Source organism: Schistocerca serialis, chromosome 6 (assembly GCF_023864345.2).
Source record: "Schistocerca serialis cubense isolate TAMUIC-IGC-003099 chromosome 6, iqSchSeri2.2, whole genome shotgun sequence".
Classification (NCBI taxonomy): Eukaryota; Metazoa; Arthropoda; class Insecta; order Orthoptera; family Acrididae; genus Schistocerca; species Schistocerca serialis.
Genome location: NC_064643.1, coordinates 355443532 through 355471308, shown reverse-complemented (window position 1 = coordinate 355471308; position 27777 = coordinate 355443532).

The following is a 27777-nucleotide window of genomic DNA, read 5'->3' as shown; positions in this document are numbered from 1 at the left end:
ATTCTATTACGAGTGCAGAGTTTCATACCATATACAGGTCAGTACTCCTATCGTACTGGTCGAAGCAGCATTATGTGTTCGCGGTGGTGTGGTATTTTCCCTATAGCGAATCTGTCGTGCGCATGGAACGTGGGCATTTCAAAATTCATCCACGATATCCAATTCCTGTTCGTGGAACAATATTGCGCTGGGTAAGCAACTTCTGTGCAACTGTCAGTGGGCCAAACTGAAAGTCAACCGGCCTTCAGAAACCGTCCAAAGTGTCGAGAAAATCATACGTGTGCGTAGCAGTTTGCAGGCAAGCCTTTGGCGTTAGTTACAAATACTTGGTTCCATCAAAATGGTGCGAAATATCACATATCCAGCAAGACATTGCAAGTTCTCCGTAAACCATTTGGTAACCACATAATTTCCAAACGCACTTGTGTTGAATTGCAGCCTTGCTCGACTGATTTAACCGTGCCAAACTTCTACCTGTGAAGTTATTTGAAGGCGAGATTGTATTTCCCACCGGTTGAGTAGCTCGCAAAGATAGAATTATTGCTGAAATATCCAGAATGCCTCCAACAGTTACGAAAGATGTGTACAGAAACTGGCTGAAATGTCTCGAGTATTGAGTGGCCGCGAATGATCGTCATTTTTACGATGTTGTATTTTATAGGAAGATAACCGGATTATATTCATTTTCATGCTGCGTATGTATTTGCATAGTAGGCTCCTTTTCACCGACTATTCCAAATTTTAACTAAAAACTAGTGTTGGTGCATATTTTCTCTCCATGCTTACAGTATTTTAAAATTCTAGACAGGCGGGATCTACCTAGATCTCCGTGTGATGTCCCACAGAGTGACCGCGGCCTACAACTGCATGCGATCGCTGAACGAGAGGCTACTGGATAGCGAACTGATTACTGAACGGGAAGAGGCGGACACAGTCAACGCGCCGCCGTCCGCACCCCCCGGTTAATCCCATCCCGTATCATACCACATGCGTCGAGAATGATTAAATTAAGTTGCGCAAGCTGTTAGTCGCACGTCCATTGTTTCAGTTTAGTTTTCGTTTTATTTGTACGAAGTTTTAACGTGTTTCCGTGTAGTGTGTAACGTATTGTGCACCATGTCGCCCGGAAAATGAAATGTCGTTTTCGTAGGTAGCTGACAATTCTGGAACGTTTGTATATGAAGGGAATGTTTTTATTTTGGAATTTGCGAGAAGAATATTTCGTACACAAAAGTTTCAATAGACCAGCATGTCAAGGCAAGTTTTCCTATTATAATAAAGCCAAAGAAAGGCAGGCGACAACTTTCCACAAAGGCGGCCAGCAGTAGCAACGATTTAGCTTCCAAAGATAACAAAATAAAATCGCTTTAACATCGATCTATGTGAAGCATTCACTGCAAGTAATCTTCCTCTTCCCAAATTTACAAACCCTATCCTCGAAGGTTTTCTGCACAAATATGGCTTAAATCGAAATATACCACATGAGTCAGCATTGCGTAAAGATTACTTAACGACAGTTTATCTACATGTTCTGGAAGAAATACGCAATGAACCCAAAGACAACGTTACTTCGATTTCAGTTGACGAAATTACCGGCACTTCTGGCCGTTACGTTGCTAATCTAATTATTGGTACGTTAAAACAAGAGCCTTCATCTTCCTATTTAGCAGCCTGCAAAAACATGAAAAGTCAAATCGTTCTACGATTGACAGATTTATGAATGAGGGGATTAGAAAAATATTTTCGTAATATACTGCAGATGAAAGAGTGTTTGTGTTTCTCTCAGATGTTGCTCCCTATATAATCAAAGCAGGAAAATTCTTCAAAGTGTTTTATCCCAATTTGACTCATTTGACGTGCTTTGCTCACGGAGTATATGGCCTTGCTGAAGAAGTGTGTTTGGGAACGTAAATAAACTGATTTCGTCCACTAAGAAGTCCGTTTGGGAATGTTAATAAACAGATTTCGTCCACAAAGAAAGTGTTTTTCAAGGCACCTGCTGGCATCAAGACCGAAAAAAATAAAAAAGAGTTACAAAAAATTAAAAAAGCTGCCTAATCTGACCTTAACTTCCGAAACAATGATATCTCGTTGGTGTACGTAGGTCGAAGCCATTTTGTTTTATAGTGAACGTTTCCAGGCCATCAGAGATGTAGTAAAGGACTTCGATAGTGCACAGACTTGGGAAGTTTGCCAGTACGAGGATGCATTTAATAATTCCAGTATTAAAAGAACATTGCTGTAAGTAGCACTAATTTTCTCATATACCTGCAAGTATTCAAAAACTTAAAACTCAAGATTTGCCGTTGAATGAATCTGTTCAGTCAATGAATAAAATTAGTTTGGTGCACACCTCATTTCCCGAGGTAGTCCCGAAATGACTTAAACAAAAGCTTGTGAACATATTGAACAATAACGAAGGCTTTGAGCCCTTGTTGCAAATTGACAGTTTTATTAATGGAGCGAGTAAAATTTTGCCAGAAATAATAAGTGCCAACACAGCACCCAAATTCAGATACTTCCGAGTAACCTCAGTTGATGTAGAACGTTCCTTTTCGGCTTACAAAAATTTTTTGAATGATCGAAGACTCCATCCTACTACCGAACTTTTGGAAAAGTACCTGATCGTTTATGTTTACAAGAGTATCAAAATGTACAGTAATGGTAAATGACTCTCTAATCCGATAATATTAATTAAACGTTTCTGTTGTTCAAAAAATTCATTATTGTATGTCGTTTTTGAAATAAATAGGGATTTGTAGTACGCGCCCCTCTGCGAGCGACATATGTCGAAGTTGGAACTCGTTCATATTGATTATTTCTCTGCGACTAACTCGCATCGCATTCGCTCGTTACCGACAGCAATAGCAAAGGCGGAACATAATTTCAAACACGGTGAGAGTCTTGTTTGTGATTTTTTTTAAAAACAAATCTCAAAAAAGGACCCTTTCTAACCTCTACCACAAACTACACAGATCATGAGACGAGCATGCCAATGACCCGATTTTTCGCGTGGCCTGCAATCTTCCGCGCAGTCGATAACCACAGGCACAACTTCGAGATAGAAGTATTTATTACTTGATCTTGCATGTTTCGATATGTTTCATGCATATTCATTCAAATGGCTCTGAGCACCATGGGACTTAACTTCTGAGGTCATCAGTCCCCTAGAAAAAGAACTACTTAAACCGAACTAACCTAAGGACATCACACACATCCATGTCCGAGGCAGGATTCGAACCTGTGACCGTAGCGGTCACGTGGCTTTCATGCATATTATTAAGCTTTTTCACTTATGACTGCATGTATATTTTGAGCTTTTTATGTTGCATATAATACGTTCTCTATCCATAAGTAAACTTGAATAAATGTTGTACCTTGTGTAAAATTTTGAACTTCGTTTCTCAATTAGTTTTTGTTTGATTCTAATCTGAAATCGGTGAAATATTGTGAAACATCCTGTAGCATCCCACAACGTCTGTCTCCGTTTTCACCGCAGCCGTGGCTTTTCGATTCCTTCGTGCTTCAGAAGCGCCGCGACTGCGGAGGAAGAGACGGCGACTTTACGATAGGCCCGCGCCATCCCTCTGCTGCCACAGAATAATAGATGCTAACCTTAACAGTTGTCCGTTCCGTGAGGGCGGCTCTGCAATGTAGCTAATGGCGGAGCGCTGTTCGCATCACTTATGGAAACGCACGCCTCTCCGGGCCGGCTGAATAACGCATGGAGACCCTGCAGTTTTGCCTCGGCATCAAGCGGGATCAGCCACGCGTCCGTGACCCCGGAACGAATGCCAGGTCAACTTTATGCTGCTCCCGCATTATCCGCTCCCATGCGGATTCTAATACGTCATATCTGCATCGCACTGTACGAAGCAGATTACCAGAATAACGGTGGATTCAATTTCGTTTGACAGAAGTGTGACGTGCGCTTTTGGTTCCCCCTCGACAGACGATAAGAACTTGCAAATGAATCTAATCAGCAGATGCTGAGTTGCAAGTAATTAATATTGATTTTAGTTTAAGCGTTCTTTGCAAATGAGTAAATGTAATTTACGTTTTTACAGTTGCGTTTCCTCACAGTTTATTACGGCATCCTCAATGGTTTGAAATACATTACTGTTTTCACTTAAACACAACACTTAGTGCTTATAATCTACAATTATTTCTTTACGTGGAACATTTGTTTTTCATTTACTTATTTATCTATTGGCATTCGTCTTTCGTCTGCTTCGGTGTAACCCGTTGCGATTTCCTGTAATGTAACAGTCTGCACAAGAGACGTTCACAATTCTTTGTTCTGTATATTGTAGGCACTGTCTCCCCTCCCACTAATTTTGCCCTCTAAAACTAGCTCTCCTACAAAAGCAGTTATTTTCTGACGTCTGAAGACATATCGTATCACTCCACCCTTGTTGTAGTTGATATTACGCTTACGTTTCTTTCCTCTGCAGTACTGTGGAGACATATCATTACTTACTAGATCACTTAATTTTCCGAATCGTTCATACCCTTACGTTACAAACTCTTTCAATTTGGTCTTTTCTGGTTTCCTTTGGGCTTCGAACCGTAGCTAGTCATTGAGTAGAAGGTCGGCCATCCGTTTGCAGTGAATACATATTCCAATTTATCCACTTACGAGTTTAATGCTACACTTCCGTATTACGATTAATGTCTTGAACTGCATGATTTGAAACCGAAGACCGCTTGCTTGTGGGAGTAGATATCCTTACGGAACCTTGCCTGACATGTACTGTCTTTCTGTTCACAATCACATTTTAAATTATATTCACCAAAACCCTTGAAACTGATTTTCTTTTCGAGTCTATGTGGTACCGAAATGATAATTTGCAATGGTATAGTGACACACTCCGTCATATTTCCTATTCGGATTGTATATATTTTAGGTGATACTCATATGAATGTTCATCGAGCTCTACATGTACATATCGCTTGGGCTAGGAATCCTGTTACGCCCAAGTACGTGTTTCGTTGATGACAGTGTGTCTACTACAGTCCTGCTGATTGGACACATCGATGTTTGTCTTATTTGGTATGCATTTACTCGTACTTTGCGTAACCTTTGTCATAATGGCAGATTGAGTCACACTGACCTTCGTAATCTGAAACTTTATATAAAATTTCAGATCTGAAGACACCTAGCTGTAATCTAAAAACCTTCAACATTCATAGTTGGTTTATGACCATTGTGACAACGTCAAGAAACAGCTACCGTTTGTCTTTGGTTGACTATCGATCAGTATTCCGTAATCAGTAACATGTTATTACCATAGAACTGGTACAGCAATTCTTTGACGACTTCACGGACAGCACTGCTGTCAGAGAATTTACCACTCACCGACTTACCCTGAACTGTAATCTCTTACATGAACTTCCCTTTTATTTTCTTTCGTCAAAGTACAATTTGCGTAATAAACGAGGAAGACTGAATCGATAGGTATAACGAAGATGTTTCAGGAAGAATGAAATATTCAGGAACCAAACTAATTCAAATAAAATATTATATATAACATGTGTCTAATTGTATTGGTTTGTGATACGCATCTGTCAGAATATAACCCCAAAAATATTCTCGTAAGCTTTTAAGCATAGTTTATTGTTTAGCTTCCAAATTTATTTTCACAGATTCTACCTCCGACTTCAGCGTACTTTCGAATCTTTTCGAAAGCAGTGCGTAATGCTCCTCTGAGGTCATATTGGCGTTCTTTTATGAGGACAGCACTACACATAATCCGAAAAATCGGTTCGTCTCTTGTGTTTAGTTATTTACTTTTGTTGCAGACTTTCTCTGTCAACCATCTCCTCCTGCAACATACCTATTGGGTAAGCTCCGGATGCCTTGCTGGCCAACAATGCTAGCGTTCACGTGATTTTGTGAGCAGACGAGAAAAAAGCCTTGAATCCTGTACTGTGCCGTCATTAAATCGCGTACCTGTTATATACACAAGCATCAGCAGCATTTCCGTTACGAACCCGGTACACTACTGTCATATGAGGTGCATTCAAGTTCTAATGCCTCCGATTTTTTTTCTAATTAACTACTCACCCGAAATCGATGAAACTGGCGTTACTTCTCGAGGTAATCGCCCTGCACACGTTCACATTTTTCACAACGCTGACGCCATGATTCCATGGCAGCGGCGAAGGCTTCTTTAGGAGTCTGTTTTGACCACTGGAAAATCGCTGAGGCAATAGCAGCACAGCTGGTGAATGTGCGGCCACGAAGAGTGTCTTTCATTGTTGGAAAAAGCCAAACGTCACTAGGAGCCAGGTTAGGTGAGTAGGAAGCATGAGGAATCACTTCAGAGTTATTATCACGAAGAAACTGTTGCGTAACGTTAGCTCGATGTGCGGGTACGTTGTCTTGGTGAAACAGCACACGCGCAGCCCTTCCCGGACGTTTTTGTTGCAGTGCAGGAAGGAATTTGTTCTTCAAAATATTTTCGTAGGATGCACCTGTTACCGTAGTGTCCTTTGGAACGCAATGGGTAAGGATCACACCCTCGCTGTCCCAGAACATGGACACCATCATTTTTTCAGCACTGGCGATTATTTTTTTGGTGGCGGTGAATCTGTGTGCTTCCATTGAGCTGACTGGCGCTTTGTTTCTGGATTGAAAAATGGCATCCACGTCTCATCCATTGTCACAACCGACGAAAAGAAAGTCTCATTCATGCTGTCATTGCGCGTCAACATTGCTTGGCAACATACCACACGGGCAGCCATGTGGTTGTCCGTCAGCATTCGTGGCACCCACCTGGATGACACTTTTCGCATTTTCAGGTCGTCATGCAGGATTGTGTGCACAGAACCCACCGAAATGCCAACTCTGGAGGCAATCTGTTCAACAGTCATTCGGCGATCCCCCAAAACAATTCTCTCCACTTTCTTGATCATGTCGTCAGACCAGCTTGTGCGAGCCCAAGGTTGTTTCGGTTTGTTGTCACACGATGTTCTGCCTTCATTAAACTGTCGCACCCACGAACACACTTTCAACACATCCATAACTCCATCACCACATGTCTCCTTCAACTGTCGATGAATTTCAATTGGTTTCACACCACGCAAATTCAGAAAACGAATGATTGCACGCTGTTCAAGTAAGGAAAACGTTGTCATTTTAAGTATTTAAAACAGTTCTCATTCTCGCCGCTGGCGGTAAAATTCCATCTGCCGTACAGTGCTGTCATCTCTGGGACTTATTGACAATGAATGCGGCCTCATTTTAAAACAATGCGCATGTTTCTATCTCTTTCCAGTCTGGAGAAAAAAAATCGGAGGCCTTAGAACTTGAATGCACCTCATATTAGCATACTCGGCATTAATAAATACGCGCGCCATGCTTGTTACCTATCACAGTTGAAAAATTTAATTACGTAAAACTTATATCCTCCACATGCATTATTTAGTGTCTACTCCAGATATATTTTATAGGCCTACCCCATTTGCAGTGTTGACTCTCCAGTATAACTACCTCATACTTTCAAAACAGTACAACAACAGCACTCTATTAAATACGTGTACTATAACATTATCTGGCTACGGCCTTGCAGCAGTGGCTACACCAGTTCCCGTGAGATCACCGAAGTTAAGCGCTGTCGGACGTGGTCGGCATTTGGATGGGTGACCATCCAGGCGACATGCGCTGTTGCCATTTTCCGGGGTGCACTCAGCCTTCTGATGCCAACTGAGGAGTTACTCGACCGAATATTAGCGGCTTCGGTCAAGAATACCGTCATAACGACCGGGAGAGCGGTTTGCTGAACCCGCGCCCTCCTATTTGCATCCTCCACGGAGGATGACACGGCGGTCGGATGGTACTGATAGGCCACTCGTGGCCTGAAGAAGACGGAGTGCTCTACGGTTTCACAACTTGATCTTAAACCGACAATGACTATGGATAAATAAACCAACAGCAATTGCAGTATCAACACGAGAAATGAAAATTTATCTCTGCAACGGCCTGCACTTATGTACACAATAACAACCGAATACAAGTTAAATGGAATGTTTTATTCGTATTAGTCCATACCACCAACTTCTCTTGAATTTACTATCGCTCCTCTAACATCTTGTGTTCAGACATATACTGTGTATTCAGGGAGTTTCACGTACACCGCAAGCGCTTCTTAGGAAGAAGCTTGAGACAATCATTGTGCCATTTGTGCACCACGAATTAGTGTGACAGTAGTATCTGTGTACAGACGAAGACTGAAGCCTTACGAAGCGGCGACAGGGAGTCGAGTGAGGCGTCACATACACTTGCTCGACGTTAGAACTGCGTCGGCGCTACTTTCTAATATATTCTTGGTTAACAATAATGCGCTGCCTACCACACTGTTGAGCCTTTGAGTATCAGTAGTCTCTGCCGGAAACCACGGTGAGCCGTGTCGGCTTTCGTCCTATCGATGCTCCTCCAGAGATCGTACGCTTTCGGCGCTCGTGATGCGGTCGTGAGGTAGCGCGCACGAGAGAGGTGAGCGCCCGAGTTTAAAGTGAGGAGTGAAAGGAGTAAGTAGCGGCGTGTGGCTGGTAGTGGACGCTATAGGCAGTGTTGGCGGCGAATACTGTCGCTGTCGGCACCAGCTCTGTTGGGCGCGTTTTGGGATGGACTGCGTAGCGAAGTTTGGTGGTCGTTAGCCGATTAAATTCTGTAGCGGATCCTGGCTCGTGACTTACGTTTCCGATGCTGTTGGCCACGGATTCCAGCTCTCGTAATAAGCTGACGACATTGCATTTACGTCATTCGTTGGGGACACGTTTTCTCCCCTCCGCGTTGCAAGTGTGATGCAACTGAGACAGATTACCTGTTCATTCTCAGTCACGAAACTCTGTGCACAATTAGTCTTGAGATTTGCCGCTACGAAACTTCTTGTGCCATTCTGACTGTAGTAATTCACGCTGACATTCGATTGCGTCCCCATTTTAATTTTACGTTTAAACCTCTTTCCTACCGTGTATTATTTCTTATTCTGCTTCGGAAAACCGACCGATGCACCAATGCATGGTCATTCCACCAGAACTTTTTGGAGGGTCTTGAATGTTTAGGTCCATCAAGGACATGTAATTATTCTAACACTATTTTATCATTTTATGCCTTTCCTTGAGGCAACCGTACGTTAAAACACCTGGGGTTTGGGTGTGATTTGGTTACTGCTAAGAGGCAGTGACAATTAATTTAACGTTTTCTAGTAATAATTTGATGTTGTTTCATTTAATATTGTTCTCAGTGCACTGCCTTGGGTTCATTAGGATAGGATTCTTTATTTAAGGACTTTAAGTTTTAGTGTGCTCGTCATAGTACTGGGACGCGCGATTTATTGGCTCGTAATTTCTTACGATTTGTTGTATCTCTGAGCCTACGTTGTGGGTTTGACCTACGTCTTCGGTCCCTTGTATGTGAATCTTATTTAGGGGATTTCAACGTTCCATTTGAGCTTCAGGTACACGCAGTAACAGCGTTTTTGAAGTTAATGCTGTTTGAGGGAGTATGTGTGTGACAAAGTCGGTCTAAAACTTGCATATTTCGCACTGTTGGTAGGGGCGACAATTGGTGATGTAGCGGTACAACTGGCCGTTGAGCGCGCTGCCTCTTGTGTACGACGTTCGTGACCGTACCTCGGTTTGCACCTTGAGATCAGATATATTTATAAGATAAGTGTCATCTACTAGTCAGAGGTTTACAGACATAAAAGGTTTTTCTCTATATATGTAATTATTGTCTATTCTTTTCAGGCGTAAACTGTGTTTCAGAAAAAAATGCATGCATGTTTAGAGTTGCTTATTCTATTTATCCTATGAATGCGTATTCCAAGTATATTATTTATTGTCTGTAAGCCAACTTTGTGACTGTTTTATTTATTTATTTATTTATTGTTCCGTGGGACCACATTAAGGAGAAGTCTCCATGGTCATGGAACGAGTCAATACATTCAATTACAACACGATTGTAGAAACAGATAAAATGAAATATAAGAAACATATTCAGTTGTAGATTGTAGAAACAGATAAAATGAGATATAAGAAACATATTCAGGCGACACGTCGTTAGTTTAAATAAAGAAAATCAAGAATGTAACACTGGAATTTGCTTAATTTTTTAGCTCTTCCAGGAGCTCCTCGACAGGGTAGAAGGAGTGAGCCATGAGGAAACTCTTCAGTTTAGACTTAAAAGCGTTTGGGCTACTGCTAAGATTTCTCAGTTCTTGTGGTAGCTTATTGAAAATGGATGCAGTAGAATACTGCACTCCTTTCTGCACAAGAGTCAAGGAAGTGCATTCCACATGCAGATTTGATTTCTGCCTAGTATTAACTGAGTGAAAGCTGCTAACTCTTGGGAATCAGCTAACATTGCTAACAACAAACGACATTAAAGAAAATGTATACTGTGAGGGCAATGTCAAAATTCCCAGACTATTGAATAGGGGTCGACAAGAGGTTTTCGAACTTACACCACACATAGCTCGAACAGCCCGTTTTTGAGCCAAAAATACCCTTTTTGAATCAGAAGAATTACCCCAAAAAATAATACCACATGACATAAGCGTATGAAAATATGCGAAGTAGACCACTTTTCGTGTTGAAATGTCACTTATTTCAGATACTGTTCTAATGGTAAGTTAAGCGGCATTTAGTTTCTGAACAAGATCCTGAACATGGGCTTTCCACAACAGCTTACTATCTATCCGTACGCCTAGGAACTTGAACTGTTCCGTCTCGCTTATAACATGCCCATTCTGTCTGATTAAAATATCAGTTCTTGTTGAATTGTGAGTTAGAAAGTGCAAAAACTGAGTCTTACTGTGATTTAGTATCAAATTATTTTCCACAAGCCACAAACTTTTTTCATGAACTACATTATTTGATAATGTTTCAATATTACACACAAGATCCTTCACTACCAAGCTGGTGTCATCAGCAAAAAGAAATATTTTTGAATCACCTGTAATACTAGAAGGCATATCATTTATATAAATAAGAAACAGCAGTGGCCCCAGCACCGATCCTTGGGGAACTCCCCATTTAACAGTGCCCCATTGGGACTGAACATCATTACCACTCTCAATATTGCGGAGAATTACCTTCTGCTTTCTGTTCTTAAAGTAAGAGGCGAACCAATTGTAAGCTACTCCCCTTACTCCATAATGTTCCAACCTCTGCAGTAATATTTTGTGGTCAACACAGTCAAAAGCCTTCGTTAAATCAAAGAAAACACCTAACGTTCGCAACCTTTTATTTAATCCGTCCAGAACCTCAGAGAGAAAAGAGACTATAGCATTTTCAGTTGTTAAGCCATTTCTAAAACCAAACTGTACATTTGACAGCAAATTATGTGAATTTAAATGCTGCAGTAACCTTGTATATACAACCCTCTCGATAACTTTAGGAAACACCGATGGCATAGAAATAGGTCTATAATTATCAACATTATCCCTGTCTCCCTTTTTATAAAGTGGCTTCACTACCGAGTACTTTAATTGGTCAGGAAACCGACCACTCCTAAAGAAAAAGTTACAGATATGGCTAAGTACTGGGCTAACATACATAGAACAATACTTCAGTATTCTGCTACATACCCCGTCATATCCATGAGAGTTCTTGGTCTTTAGTGATTTAATTATTAACTCAATCTCCCTCTTGTCAGTATCATGGAGGAGCATTTCAGGTAACAGTCTCGGAACACTTTTTTCTACGAGCGCTATATGATTCCCTGTTGGGACTAGGTTTCTATTTAGTTCACCTGCTATATTCAGAAAGTGATTATTAAATACTGTACATATATGCGACTTATCAGTAACACGGACATTCCCACTACGCACTGATTCTATATCCTCGACCTGTCTCTGCAGACGAGCAACTTCCTTTACGGCTGACCATATGGTTTTAATTTTATCCTGAGACTTAGCTATTCTATCTGCATACCACATACTTTTTGCCTTCCTAATAACTTTTTAAGCACCTTACAATACTGTTTGGAATGGGCAATTGCATTTAGATTATGACTCTTTCTAACGTTTTGATATAATTGCCACTTTGTTCTACAAGATATTCTTATATCTTTAGTCAGCAACCCAGGCTGCCTGTTTGTGCTAGTACCCTGTTTTGAACGTTCTAACGGAAAGCAGCTTTCAAAGAGCACGAGAAAAGTCTTGAGGAAAGCATTATATTTATCGTCTACTGTATCAGCACTATAAACATCTTGCCACTCTTGTTCCTTGATAAGGTTTAGAAAAGTCTCTACAGCAACTGGATCAGCTTTCTTAAAAAGTTGGTAACTATATTTAACATGTGTTGCAGCACAAAAATCTTTTAGACTTAAAATTTGTGCATCATGATCTGAAAGGACATTCACCATTTTGCTAACAGAATGCCCTTCTAGTAATGACGAATGAACAAAAATATTGTCTATGGTTGTTCTACTGTTCCCTTGCACTCTCTTTGGAAAGAATAGGGTTTGCATAAGATTATATGAATTAAGGAGGTCTACCAGCATAATTTTCCTTGCACAATCGCTTATACGATTTATATCGAAGTCACCACACATAACTAACTTTTTGTATTTCCTATAAAGTGAACCAAGAACCTCCTCTTGCTTTAGCAAAAATGTTGTGAAATCGGAGTCCGGGGATCTATAAATAACAACAGTAAGAAGTTTAGCTCCACTAAATTTAACCACACCTGCACAACATTCAAACACCTTTTCAGTGCAGTACTTTGAAACATCAATTGACTCAAATGGGATACCGTTTTTCACATACATGGCTACTCCCTCACACCGCAAAGAGCTCCTAGAAAAGCTGCCAGCCAACCTGTATCCTGGTAAAGGAAGCCTCTGAATTATCTCCTTATTTAAGAAGTGTTCAGATATACCAATAATTTCAGAGTCAACATCTATAAGCAGCTGACGAACTTTATCTCTAATGCCTTGTATGTTTTGATGAAATATACTAATTCCCTCATTAATCTGATACCTAAGCTTTGTCGAAAGTGGTTTCTTTGTTAGAGAGACTTCCCTTAAGCAGGAATACCTGTCAGCTGACTTCAATCTAAAAAAGGTACAGCTCTAACACCCACAACTACAGGAATTTTCCCATGAGTGATCCCACCACCCCCACCTACGCTGTCACCTATAAGCTTTGCCAACCTCCCCTTTCCATACCTGTTGAGGTGCAGGGCATGTCTAGTGAAACCCGTCCTGCTGATAGACTCCACCGACACCACTGAAATGTGACTCATGCCTTCTGTCATTAGCGCACCCCCAAGTCTCATGTTATTAATCCTGACGGCTGTATTAAGATGAGGCCGATCGTCACGCTGAAACAGCTCCACGAAATGCACATTCGTGTTGCCAGTCTGAGTGGCTATCTTTTCCAGGTCACCATCTATGTCATACTCCGCATCCCTATCAATACTATTACCAGCCCCACCCACAATCACTACCTAATCCTCTTTTGTAAAATCCCTACATTACCCCCCTATGTTAAAAGTCACCTGAGCCAATCCTGCATTAGGCTTCACAATGCTGGTGACCTGGTACTCACTCCCCAAAACTTCCTGCAACTGCTGACCTACACCTCTACCATGTGAACTACCTAACAGCAGAACCTTCTTCTTTCTCTTAGACTTTGCAACTGTCCTAGCCACCGTAACTGCTGAGGTCTGCTGCATACTTCCTACATCTACAGCTACTAGAGATTCCTCTCCACTAGACTCTGACAGTTGGTCATATCTATTACAAACACCAATAGTAAAAATATCTGAAAATCTCCTTCTCCTAGCAGATCTCTTGCCAACAGCCAGCTCCCATTCCGCAACCCCCTTCTCCCTCCTCATCCTATCTAGCTCCTCCTGTGCGTTTTTCAACTGCACCTGAAGGGCACAGATCTTACGCTCCTGCTCCTCTATCAACTTAATCTTGCTACATAACCTGCAGTTCCAGGAGAGGATCTCACCAGAATGCCCACTGGCTTCCCCACTGCATTCCCCCCCAGTGAAAATACTTCGAACAAGTCTCACACTGCAATCCACTACTCACGAACCTACGGCAAAGCCCACACTTCTCACTCATGGTAAAATTTTACAGTTATTGAAACAAGAAGACAACTTTATCTAAGTTCCGCTACTACAATAAGAAGATGTTAAAAACTGACTACAATAATCACAAACTTGCTCTACAAGGAAAGTAACTACTATTATTGACAGTATTAATCAACGACAAATGAGAATATAACAAAATACTAACACAGAAAGAAAATCAAACGGCTAATGACAGTAACGAAATTGAAAGCAGTTCGCAAAAATTTCTTCTGAAGTTATTTCACCGGAGAACACCAAGAACACCGGTTAAAGACTACTAAAGTTCCTAAATAAACTACTATACACAAACAATTAATTAGTACTTAGCTTTCGATGCGCGGCTACAGCTGCAACTGGTCAGCACGGAATGTAAACACGGGTAAGAGGTTAAGTTGCTCGATACGAAACACAAATATCAGGTCACAACACAAGAAAGGCAGAGGTGAATGAAGAAACCACTAATAAGTCACTTATATAGTAAATATTATCACAAAAACCGTTAAAATATATATCTGCAACCTAAAAATAGATGAAAACTTAGAGAGCGATCTCACACGCAGTCACGCGCTTATGACGTCACACCAAAGAGTCATTCCGTCACACCAAAGAGTTTGTCTACAGTCTAGTCCTCGAGATACTTAACATCGAAAGCATTTTATTGTAATCGCATTACTATAATCCCATGAAATATGCATTAACGTAAATTGGCTTCATTCGTTTGATCTGTAACGATTGATTCCTATCATTCTACTGTTAATCATGGTACAATAATCCCATGAAAGTGGCATTAGCATAAATCGGCTGTGCCGTCTGGTTTGTAACTAGTAATCACTTTAACACAAGCTGTTCAGAGAATTATTAATTAGTCTTAGTTTGTTGCTTTTACCGATTGTATCTGTATCAGAAGCATTGTCTCAAGGACTAACTTTTGCCTGCGTAGATGTCCGGTAACAACTCATTTGGCAAAAGTTTTCGTTATTACTATTACATCAATTGTTTACATGAATAAATGTTTGCAATGAAAGTTGAATGATGTTGTCCCTTTCCAAGGTCCAGGCCTTCCACTTAGTCCTTGATTGACGTTTTATGAGGTGGCGATGTTTCCCCTTATTACACCGTTTTTATTGACTTCTTACGTACCAGCGCCTCTAGCATGGGACTACCGATGCTGTAGACAGACAGAGACTTCTAGTCGTACAATAAAGTACTTTCACGAATGTAGTGTATTGTAGCAGTTTCTCATAGCGTTCAAAGCAACACTCGGCGCGGAGATTGTGCAACGTGATTGTAGGAGAATGTGACATGTGGATTTTTTTTATTGTGGCCATATGAAGGAGATCATTGACAGTGAAATTAAGTGTACCTAAAATTATTGTAACATAAGTTTGAGCTTGTGTTACGGCTTTTATGAGTGGTGGCCAAATGAAACCACTGGGAATTTAAGTTTTGATACAAAATCTACTAAATTTCGGGTAATTTTTGCTTGTTATATAGGACTGTGAAGCGATTTAGTCATTATGAATTCATAGACGTTTCAAGATGAGGATAAATGCGAATGTGCGTTCAAATATATTATACTAAATGACAGGGGGTGCGAAAACTGCATGTCCTTGTGGTTACAAAGCGAAAAAATTTATTGTCTGCTATTTGCCAATTTCCTTCTGCATTCGTTGCTTACTATGGTAATAAAGATAATTTTAAAATTACATTGCGAAGTGCAATCACGATCTTAAAAGAACTGAGGGATAACTTTTGGCCCATTTCTTCTTGTATTCATTGCTTTCTTCTGTGAGAAACCTTAAAGTCATATTTGTTTTCATATTGTTCGTACTCAGTGGATTTGAGGGGTGGTGGGTTGGGTCACTACTTCCGTCTAACATGAAACATCCTGTGTATATCCATGTGCTATGTGTTCAAAGAGGATACGATTCGTGGTTGACTGCGGTCTTTTGGAGGCATTATCCGTGCTTTTGCCTGAGATGATTTAAGATAACTAAAGAAAACCGAAGTCTCAATAGCTGCACAGAGAATAAACATACATCCTTCAGAATTGGAGACCAGTGTCTTAACAAACCACTATCTCAGTTCATAACCAATATGACATTTTTAATACGTTACTCACCACTATAAGCCCGAAAACATGAAAAATAGTTTCAAACATTTCATTAGGTCTTTTAACATAACAGCCCTTGCAACGTACACTGCAGATGACCTTGGGCAAGCACCATGCTGCCGCGCCTCTGTTACAACTCAGTCTTCTCCAAGTTTGAAAAATTGAGTGTCCCTCCAAGATGACTGGAATGCAGAGCTCAGGAAGTTGGTGAGGAGTTACTATTATGCACAATGATCTTATGTGTGACTTTTTCTTGCAAAAATTGTTACTTCTTGTATGTTTTTACTGCGTGACAAAGATGTTTTGCTGTTTTTTCTGGTTAACATCTAACTTAACTTCTATACATTAGATTGAATACTGTGGAATACACTATTTTACACGTAGAATACCCGTGACTATTTAAATAAATATATTTTAGTTATCTCTCTATATGGCTAGATACGAGCCACTGCTTAAATCTTAGAATAAGTATCATCATAGTGGAAGCTGAAGACTTCTGTTAACGGCCTCGTCAAATAAGTTAGATGAGCGAGGAGAACTACGGGTCGCCCTCTTGTGGCTGAGGTGCGAAACTACCCTTAGAAAGCAGAAGAGTCGGCAGTGATCAATGCTGTAAAGATACAGAAAGCAATGGATGTCTAATCATCACGGGTGGTTGGAATTCTCTAGTAGGGTAAGGAGTAGAAAACAGAGTGGCGCGTGAATATGGGCTCGGTAGGAGGAATGAGAGGGGAGAAACTCTGTTCAAATATCGCAGTAGTAAAGTATATAGTATAAGTCCTGAAGACGCAAACGGACGCCGGCTGAAATACAGCATTGCCATTCAGAGATACCGAAAGGAGCTAATAGGTTGTAAGGTGTAGCTAAGAGCAGATACAAACTCAGATCATACATCTACATCTACATCTACATTTATACTCCTCTAGCCACCCAACGGTGTGTGGCGGAGGGCACTTTACGTGCCACGGTCATTACCTCCCTTTTCTGTTCCAGTCGCGTATGGTTCACGGGAAGAACGACTGTCTGAAAGCAAAGCCTCTGTACGCGCTCGAATCTCTCTCATTTTTCATTCGTGATCTCCTCGGGAGGTATAAGTAGGGGGAAGCAATATATTCGATACCTCATCCAGATACGCACCCTCTCGAAACCTGGCGAGCAAGCTACACCGCGATGCAGAGCGCCTCTCTTGCAGAGTCTGCCACTTGAGTTTGCTAAACATCTCCGTAACGCTATCACGGTTACCAAATAACCCTGTGACGAAACGCGCCGCTCTTCTTTGGATCTTCTCTATCTCCTCCGTCAACCCGATCTGGTACGGATTCCACACTGATGAGCAATACTCAAGTATAGGTCGAACGAGTGTTTTGTAAGCCACCTCCTTTGTTGATGGACTACATTTTCTAAGGACTCTCCCAATGAATCTCAACCCGGCACCCGCCTTACCAACAATTAATTTTATATGATCATTCCACTTCAAATCGTCCCGCAAGCATACTCCCAGATATTTTACAGAAGTAACTGCTACCAGTGTTTGTTCCGCTATCATACAATCATACGATAAAGGATCCTTCTTTCTATGTATTCGCAATACATTACATTTGTCTATGTTAAGGGTCAGTTGCCACTCCCTGCACCAAGTGCCCATCCACTGCAGATCTTCCTGCATTTCGCTACAATTTTCTAATACTGCAACTTCTCTGTATACTACAGCATCATACGCGAAAAGCCGCATAGAACTTCCGACACTATCTACTAGGTCATTTATATATATTGTGAAAACCATTGGTCCCATAACACTCCCCTGTGGCACGCCAGAGTTTACTTTAACGTCTGTAGACGTCTCCCCATTGATAACAACATGCTGTGTTGTGTTTGATAAAAACTCTTTAATCCAGCCACACAGCTGGTCTAACATTCCGTAGGCCCTTACTTTGTTTATCAAGTAAAATAAATGAGAAACAATAAATGAGAAACAATTGACGCTAGACTGAAATGTAAGAGAATGAGCCGGAATTTTTTTTTATAAAACATTGGGATGTTAATGTACCGGTAACTGATAAACTGTGGAGATATCTAACGCTGTTGGTCGTGCGATAATCAGTAACACATTACTCGGTCCGCTTGAATAGAACTGAATATCACTAAAAAAGTTAGCGACAAGGAATGTAGCTGCGAAGAAACCTAGGATAACAGAGAAAATGCCTTAATTCATCGACCAAAGAAGGAAATAAAAATGTTAGAAAATCGGGTAATACAACAATGTGATGTATGAAATACGCAGAAAACTCACGGAAGCCAAGGCAACAAAGCATTAAGCAAAATATGGAGACATAAAAGAAATGGTCGTAGGAAGGACTGGCTCGTAATACATAAGAGTCAGAACAGCCTCCGGCAAAATTAAAAGCAAAGATGTTAACATGAAAAGTGAAAATTGAATTCCGCTGTTTGGACCAGAAGGGAGCATGGATGGGTGGAAAGAGTACGTTGAAAGAGGGTGAAACTGTTGTGACAGAATAAATGGGAATGGACAAAGGGACATAAGAGATCCAGTATTAAAATGAGGGTTTGTTATTAGAGCATTGGATGTCATACAATCAAATAATGCGGAGGTCATTGATAAGGTTCCGAAATCATTAGGGGAAGTGGCAAGGAAACGACCGTTGATGTTGGTATATAGAATCTATGAGATTGACAACATATTATCAGGCTTTCAGAAAAATGTCATCCAAATACTGCAGAAGATAGCAGGGGCAAATAACTGGGGGAAATATCGCAACATCAGCTTAGCATCTAATGCATCCAAGCTAGTGACAACAATAACATACAGCAGGAAGGAATATCAATTATAAACCTTTTAGAAGTCCGCAAGTTTTACCTTAGGACATCTGAAGGTATTACAGGTCCGTTTCTGATATTCCGCTTTATACTGGAAGCAAAAGATTCAGAAGATTTCTCGTAAAGGTATTCGATAATGTAATCAGCTTTAGTGAAAGACGGGTAGTAAAATGCGCAGAGTAAAAAAAAATTATGGAAAACCGACGATGACATGCTGCGATCAGAAAGACCCTTAGTCTTCAATCTGTACATTAAGAAGCAATAACGGGAACAAAACAAAGGTTAATGAGTAGGATTGAATTTCGGAGTTGAAAGGATATGAACGATTAGATTTACTGAAGCTATAATCCCCATCCACAGCGAGGGAGAATTGAAGATCTGTCGAATGAAATGAACAGTCTAATGAGTACAATATACGTAGAGAGTAAACAGGAATAAAGTAATGAGGGATAGAAGAAATGTCATTAGCTACAAACAAAACATTGATACTGGAGGCTACCATGTTTTTTTTTTTTTTTTTTTTTTTTTTTTGAATCATCAGTCTTCTGATTGGTTTGATGCTGCCCGCCACGAATTCCTCTCCTGTGCCAACGTCTTCATCTCAGAGTAGCACTTGCAACGTACGTCCTCCATTATCTGCTGGATGTATTCCAATCACTGTCTTCGTCTACAATTTTTGCCCTCTACAACTTCGTCTAGTACCATGGAAGTCATTTCCTGATGTCTTAACAGATGTCCTATCATAATGCCCCTTCTCAGTGTTTTCCACATATTCCTTTCCTCTCCGATTATGCGCAGATCATCATCATTCCTTACATTATCAGTCCACCTAATTTTCAACATTCGTCTGTAACACCACATCTCTTATGTTGCGGTTTTCCTACAGTCCATGTAACACTACTACACAATGCTGTGCTCCAAACGTACATTCTTAGAAATTTCTTCCTCACATTAAACCATACGTTTGATGCTAGTAGACTTACCTTCCCATTGATGTTCTTTTTCACAGTGCTAGTCTCCTTTCGATATCCTCCTTGCAGCATCAGCCACTGGTTATTTGCTGCCTAGGTAGTAGATTCCTTCAACTACTTTGTGACCATCAGACCTGATGTTAAGTTTCTCGTTGTTCAGATTTCTGCTAGTTCTCATTACTTTCTATTTTTACTAAGCAGTTTATGTTGGAAAACGAATATCTTACCTAGAAGATCAAAACGCAGATAAAAATTTTCGGAGTTTCAATACATGTATGTCACTCTGAACAGAGTTATAAAAACTAATAACCCGAAAGAATCCAAAAGCCGAAGTTTTACAAAACCATATCAGTTCCAATTCCCGAAGTCACTAGAATCTCGTCCTTTATCAAACGATTGAAAATAAGATTCTAGTGACTCAAAAGAGTTTCGTAAAGCAACACTACAAACGAAGATAAGAGGACGCGTGGATGGGAGTTGGCCAGTTTCGGTCGAAAAATTGCGGAGTTTGTTGTGGGACATCGTGAAATATTTACCCTTCAGTCCCTATAGTTTCATGAAGTTCAGATACATGGTGGCACTATACGTAGCCTTCAAAATTGCGTCTGTAACGGAGATGCATTCCATGCAAAAAGCCGACATTCAGTTTGTTTTGGCGCAAAACCGGAGCACCGCAGGTATTCATAGGCGTTTGGAGAATGTCTACGGAGGTCTGGGAGTGAACAAAATGAAGATAGGTCGTTGGACGAACCGTCTGTCATTATCGCAACAAAGTCGTGCAAAATAGTCCGAACTTCGGCGTGCTGGAGGTCGTACAGAACTGTGACTCTTGGAACGTGCGGACACAAGGACCACAAGCAAACACGTTGTTGCATAATTGGACGTGTCTGTTGATAGTGCTGACACGCTCGTCCACCAGTTGGGGTACGCAGAGGTGTGTGCCACTGGTTTCCTCGCCACCTAACGGAAGAACAGTGCGGAATTGCTTGCGTGTTACGCGACTGTTCGTGACAGTTTTTTTTTATCGAACATCGCCACGGGCGATGAAACATAGATTCATCACTGTGAACCGGAAAGAAAATGGCAATCCTTGGAGTGGCGCCACACCATTTCTCCTTCGAAGAAAAAGTTCAAAGCCGCACCCGCAGCTTGCTTAGTCATGGCGACGGTCTACAAGCACTGAAATGGTTATTCCGTGTGACGTCCTCCCTCATGGTGCAGAGATCAACTCTGAAGTGTACTGTGTAACCCTCAGGAAACTGAGAAAACACTTATAGTGGGTTTGTAGCTACAGAAAAGCAAACGAACTTCCCCTTGGTTGTTGTACCTTAGACTCCGACGTCGACCAGTAGAGTGTTACCATGCGGGCTTGCAAGTTATCGCACTTAGGCGGAGACAGTCAGCTGACTGAGCGGAGACTAGGTTGAAAAATAGGTTCATGTAGCTAGAAGAGTGGGGAATAATCTAGTATATTGTTGTTGTTGTATTCAGTCCTGAGACTGGTTTGATGGAGCTCTCCATGCTACTTCATCCTGTGCAAGCTTCTTCATCTCCCAGTACTTACTGCAACCTACATCCTTCTGAATCTGCTTAGTGTATTCATCTCTTGGTCTCCCTCTACGATTTTTACCCTCCACACTGCCCTCCAATGCTAAATTTGTGATCCCTTGATGCCTGAGGACATGTCCTACCAACCGATCCCTTCTTCTACTCAAGTTGTGCCACAAACGTCTCTTTTCCCCAATCCTATTCAATACCTCCTCATTAGTTATATGATCTACCCATCTAGTCTTCAGCATTCTTCTGTAGCACCACATTTCGATAGCTTCTATTCTCTTCTTGTCCAAACTATTTATCGTCCATGTTTCACTTCCATACATGGCTACACTACATACAAATACTTTCAGAAGCGACTTCCTGACACTTAAATCTATACTCGATGTTAACAAATTTCTCTTCTTCAGAAACGCTTTCCTTGCCATTGCCAGTCTACATTTTATATCCTCTCTACTTCGACCATCATCAGTTATTTTGCTCCCCAAATAGCAAAACTCCTTTACTACTTTCTGTGTCTCATTTCCTAATCTAATTCCCTGAGCATCACCCGACTTAATTCGACTACATTCCATTATCCTCGTTTTGCTTTTGTTGATGTTCATCTTATATCCTCCTTTCAAGACACTGTCCATTCAGTTCAACTGCTCTTCCAAGTCCTTTGCTGTCTCTGACAGAATTAGAATGTCATCGGCGAACCTCAACATTTTTATTTCTTCTCCATGGACTTTAATACCTACTCCGAATTTTTCTTTTGTCTCCTTTACTGCTTGCTCAATATACAGATTGAATAACATCGGGGACAGGCTACAACCCTGTCTCACTCCCTTCCCAACCGCTGCTTCCCTTTCATGCCCCTCGACTCTTGTAACTGCCATCTGGTTTCTGTACAAATTGTAAATAGCCTTTCGCTCCCTGTATTGGAAACTCGAATAGAACCAATCTGCTTCCAGAAGAAAATGCACGTTGCACGACCATTGTAATTACGATTCTTGTAAAAGATGGACAAACGTATTAACTGTTTCCGTCAGTTTTGCTACCTACGTTTACCGCGTCTGAGAATGATTTACAAATGCTTTAAATCGTAGGTGTTTAGAAAGTATTCTTTCAATCAAATGGAACCGAATAGAATGAGCTGCATTAACCCACGTAATGTTTCCTCTGTGGTAACTGGCCTCGGTGATGTAACCAACATCAGCGTGTCAGAGACGAGCTCCTCGTTAACCTGTAGGCAATCAAAGTCTCTGCGACGAGATTAAGCAGCCGGCTCGGAGCGCGTTAGCCAACGATGCGACGTCGGATGTCGCCCAGCGGATTAGGGGCGGGCAGCTTTTATCAGCCATCTAAATTACAATCGGCTTTCCTTTCCTCCCTTTCCTCGCTCTTTCCATTCTCCTCCGCCGAGCGTTTCACCCTGCGTAATCAAAGATTATCGGCTCCAGCTTCAATTGTCGTCGGAGGGGCTTACCCAATTTAAAGTTTGATCGAGATCGCCCGGCTCTAGGCAATCCGGGCCCAGTTAAGAGAGTCGCTCTAGGGAGCAGAGCACACAGCTGATTAGCGTTATCTCTGTTCTCTGGGCCGACGTCAGCTATGCATATGCGCTGGATCATAAGCGAGCCTTCGTGTGCTTGGAAATGTGTTCTTGAGTTCTCGTTGGGTTTTAAGGGAAAAAAATACAGGAGCACAGATTCGCAAAGACAGGTCGTAATATTCAACGATTAACATACAACATTTTAAGTCTACCAGTGAATGTCTCTTTTTTTTGTTCGATCGTTTATCAAAACCTCATTAAGGAAGAGGTACCCTCCCTTTCTGTTGTTCCCCAACACAAAACAAAACACAACAATATAAATAATATAAAGAACACCTGATCACTTTCCGTACTATTCTACCAATTGCCAATTGATTTTATGTGCACTTGTCCGTAACTTGGACGTGATACTTCTTTATTTAAATGAGCGTGCGTGTACCACTAAAAGATGATTCTTCTACGTTATTTGAATCTTAAACAGCTGAGTAAAACTGAACGTACTGAGCCTACTTTCTCTTTACTTTTTCTTATCATGTCAACACTGACCCACAATATTCTACCGCAACATAATATGACTGCTCAAAAAATTACAGCCTGACTTCAAATAATTAATTCAAAAGAATGACCCTGACTAACAAAAAATCTTAACAATAACTTACACACTTCATTAAGCTCTTACCTCACACCGAGCGAGGTGGCGCAGTGGTAGCATACTGGACTCGCATTCGGGAGGACGACGGTTCAATCCCGCGTCCGGCCATCCTGATTTAGGTTTTCGGCGATTTCCCTAAATCGTTCCAGGCAAATGCCAGGATGGTTCGTTTGAAAGGGCACGGCCGACTTCCTTCCCTAATCCGATTAGACCGATGACCTCGCCGTTTGGTCTCTTCATCCAAACAACCCAATCCTCTTACCTCACAAATATCTTCATTACGCGAACTACTGCAATACAGCGATACAGCGAGCGTCAATACTGCCAGCTAAAAAAAAAAAAAAAAAAAAAAAAAAAAAAAATATCTGACTACTAAAGCGGCTAACTACTAATAGGCATGTGGTTAGCAAAGGGAAGATTTTGTTGCAAACCAAATAATGTATTTTTTATTCAAGCACGAATATAAATCGTCATTGACATCTAGTACAAACGGTTATAATCATGAATAATATTCAGTCTCTAAGTCGAACATGTACAGATCGTTAGCCTACGCTAAGACATCGGACCTCTACCCTCCATAAAGTCTAACTTCTCACATCTAACATCCATCACTACTGGCTGTTCACCTCCAACTGCCCAACAGTACTTCCATCACTGCTGGCGACTAACTACCAACTACCCAACACTACTCGCGATTAACTTCCAACAACGAGTCCAACCAGCCACAGAGTCTCTTACAAAGAAAGCGCAGTTAGAGATCCAATGCAAAGCACGACACAGCGCTACCAACATAGAAGCAGCCCACTTACAAACGTAATTGGATGAGCAAAGGCGACCTTGTTTCCTGAGTTTCATTCTGGAAGGATTAATTTAAAAGATCGTTAAATAAAAAACCGGAAAGTTTTACTTTAAAGAATCTGGTTCGAGAATGGAATACAACTCTTATCCATTTTTAAACCTACGCAATCTCCCTCGAATTCCATGGGCCGATGCCACCGCCGGAAAACACTACAAATAATTCTTCAGCTTGTGAGTAACCAATTATGCTCTGCTGCCTGGACTTCAACATCAGTGCTCCTTGATTCACCAGAAGCTTCATTCAAGGAGTTACAAATGCACCCACCATTCATTTCACGCTACAACACGGCTGAGAAATGCCTCCTCTCCAGCCTCGCACAATCGCATAATCTTCTTGCACACACACATCCATGCGTCTTTCTTTCCTTTCTGATGTCAAATGTTTTGGAACCCAGGCTCGTATATACCTTCCTGAACGTCAATACGTCATGAACAATATGGTACATAGATCCGAAACTAACGTTTATCATTGCAATATCACTCACCGTAACACGCCTATTTCCCGTATCAACTCATCAACTCTCGCAATGTTGTTCTCTGTGACAACATAGACAGAGAGTCTTCGCGTGAAGAATCTTCAGTACTTGTTACACCCCTTTCGAACTTCTATGCCCACTCCTATACTTGTGTTCGACTCAAACAATTTTTAACATATTGCACCGCAGAAATCAAACGACACTCCGCTGCTCCACGTTGGTGTAAACCAGCAAGGGTGGGGCTACCTTTTTTCACTGACTTCCAAAAACCTTTTCCACGAGTCAGGCGTGACATGCCCATCTGATAATACTTTTGGGACACCACCACAAAACAGCAAAGAAGCACAAACTTTGTGACAGTTTTGTATTTTTATGCAACGTTTCGTGCTATTAATGAAGTGGCCATAAAAAGGCAAAAGTAAAGGTTGACCACAAACTATTGTATCTGCGATAGTGAGCAAGACATGCTGTCGGTGCAGTGGTAATACCTAACAGGGTCATTAAAAAGAGCATGAAAGCTGAAAAATATCTGATGCAACAAAACATGATAAACACATTAGCTGTTACTGAAGGAAGTGGGGATCGGCGGCGTACAATGATGAAGTTTGTTAATGTGAGAAATGGTGAGATGCAACGTGATATAGTGTCGACATTAAACTGTAGGTCCTCTATAACTGGCTCGATGAGTTAATTCGAAAATAAGAGGAAGGCAACGACATACCACTTCCAATAGGACAATGCAAGAGGAACCACTTTAGTACCACTTAGTTGCTCGTCTTGCTGTCTGTTTGACGGGCTGTTGAGACTCCTTTTTCTCAGGATAGGGGAGAGCTATGAAGTTGAAATTTATACTGAATAGTAAGGCCTATGGTTCCTTCACGGTGTAGAAAACTTAATCTTCTGAGATAATTCAATCAGAAGATTCGGCCATTTAAGTCACATTCATTGATACTCGTGAACGCACTCCTCAAAACCTCCCATTGACCTAGAATCATGAATTAGGAAAGAATCGACGTTTCACAGTATAAGAGAAGCGAAAGACTTCGAAAAGTAGTAATTTGTGATTATGCAACATAAAAAAGTAATTTCTGGCATTTGTTGTCCGTCTGCCTGTCGGTTCGTCTCTTTAGACCAAACGAGGCCTAAAGAGACGAAGCGACAGGGAATGTAAGAGATATAAAGTCGAAATTATGGTCAAATACTAAGTTCTAGGTCCATTGGTGGCATAAAAACCTTAAGCTTGTAAGTTCAAGTGCTCAACAGATGAGGCTCTCCATTGCACATTTACTGAAACTGGTACATCTGCCTAACATTGTATAGGGCCCCCTCGAGGACGCAAAAGTTCCGCAACACGACGTGGCATGGGCTCGACTAATGTCTGAGGTGGTGATGGATGGAACTGACACCATGAATTCTGCTGGGCTGCTCATAAATCCATGAGAGTACGAGGGGATGGAAATCTCATCTGCACAGCACCTTGCAAGGCATCCCAGATATGATCAATAACGTTCATGTTTGTGGAGCCTGGTGGCCATCAGAAGTGGTTACACTCCGAAGAGTGTTTCTGTAGCCACTCTGTAGCAATTCTGGACGTGTGGGGTGTCGCATTGTCCTGCTGTAATTGCCCAAGTCCGTCGGAAAGCGCAATGGAAATGAATGGATAAAGGTGATCAGACAGGATGCTTACCTACGTTGCAAAAACAGACATAATGTCTTATGGGATAACAGCAATCAGTGATTTTATAATGTTACGTAAAATCCGTCTTGATTGCAAATTTTTTATTCATATGACCGATTTCGGTTCATTCAGAACCATCTTCAAATCTGTAAAAAGAATGATACTAATTTACTATTTCACGGAAGCAAATCTTTTTCATCCAATCTAATCAACATCAAATGTACCAGAACGTACCTGATATTTCAGTTACATGAGTAACTCGTCCAAATCCAGCAACTTTCACATGCTACGTCACATAAAATTGGTTGGCAGAGTGCACGTCATTTATATTAATAGTGTTATAATTAATATAAATGACGTGCACTCTGCCAACCAATTTTATGTGACGTGGCATGCGAAAGTTGCTGGATTTGGACGGGTTACTCCTGTAACTGAAATATCAGGTACGTTCCGGTAATTTGATGTTAATTAGATAGGATAAAAAAGATTTGCTTCCGTGAAATAGTAAATTAGTATCATTCTTTTTACAGATCTAAAGATGGTTCTGAAGGAACCGAAACCGGTCATATGAATAAAAAATTTGCAATCAAGACGGATTTTAAGTAACATTATAGCTTACCTACGTGTCAGCTGTCAGAGTCGTATGTAGATGTATAAGGGGTCCCATATCACACTAACTGCACACGCACCAGGCCATTATAGAACCTCCAGCAGCTTGAACGGTCCAGCTGCTAACATGCAGGGTCCATGGATTCATGAGGTTATCTCCATCCCTGTACACGTCCATCCACTTGATACAATTTGAGACGAGACTTGTCGGACCAGAGAACGTATTTGCAGTCATCAACACTCCCGTGTCGGTGTTGACTGTCTGAGGCGAGGTGTAACGCTTTGTGTCGTGCAGTCATCAGGGGTACACGGGTGGGACTTCGGCTCCGAAAGCGGATGATGTTTCGTTGAATGGTTCGCACGCTGACACTTTTTGATGGCCCAGCACTGAAATCTGTAG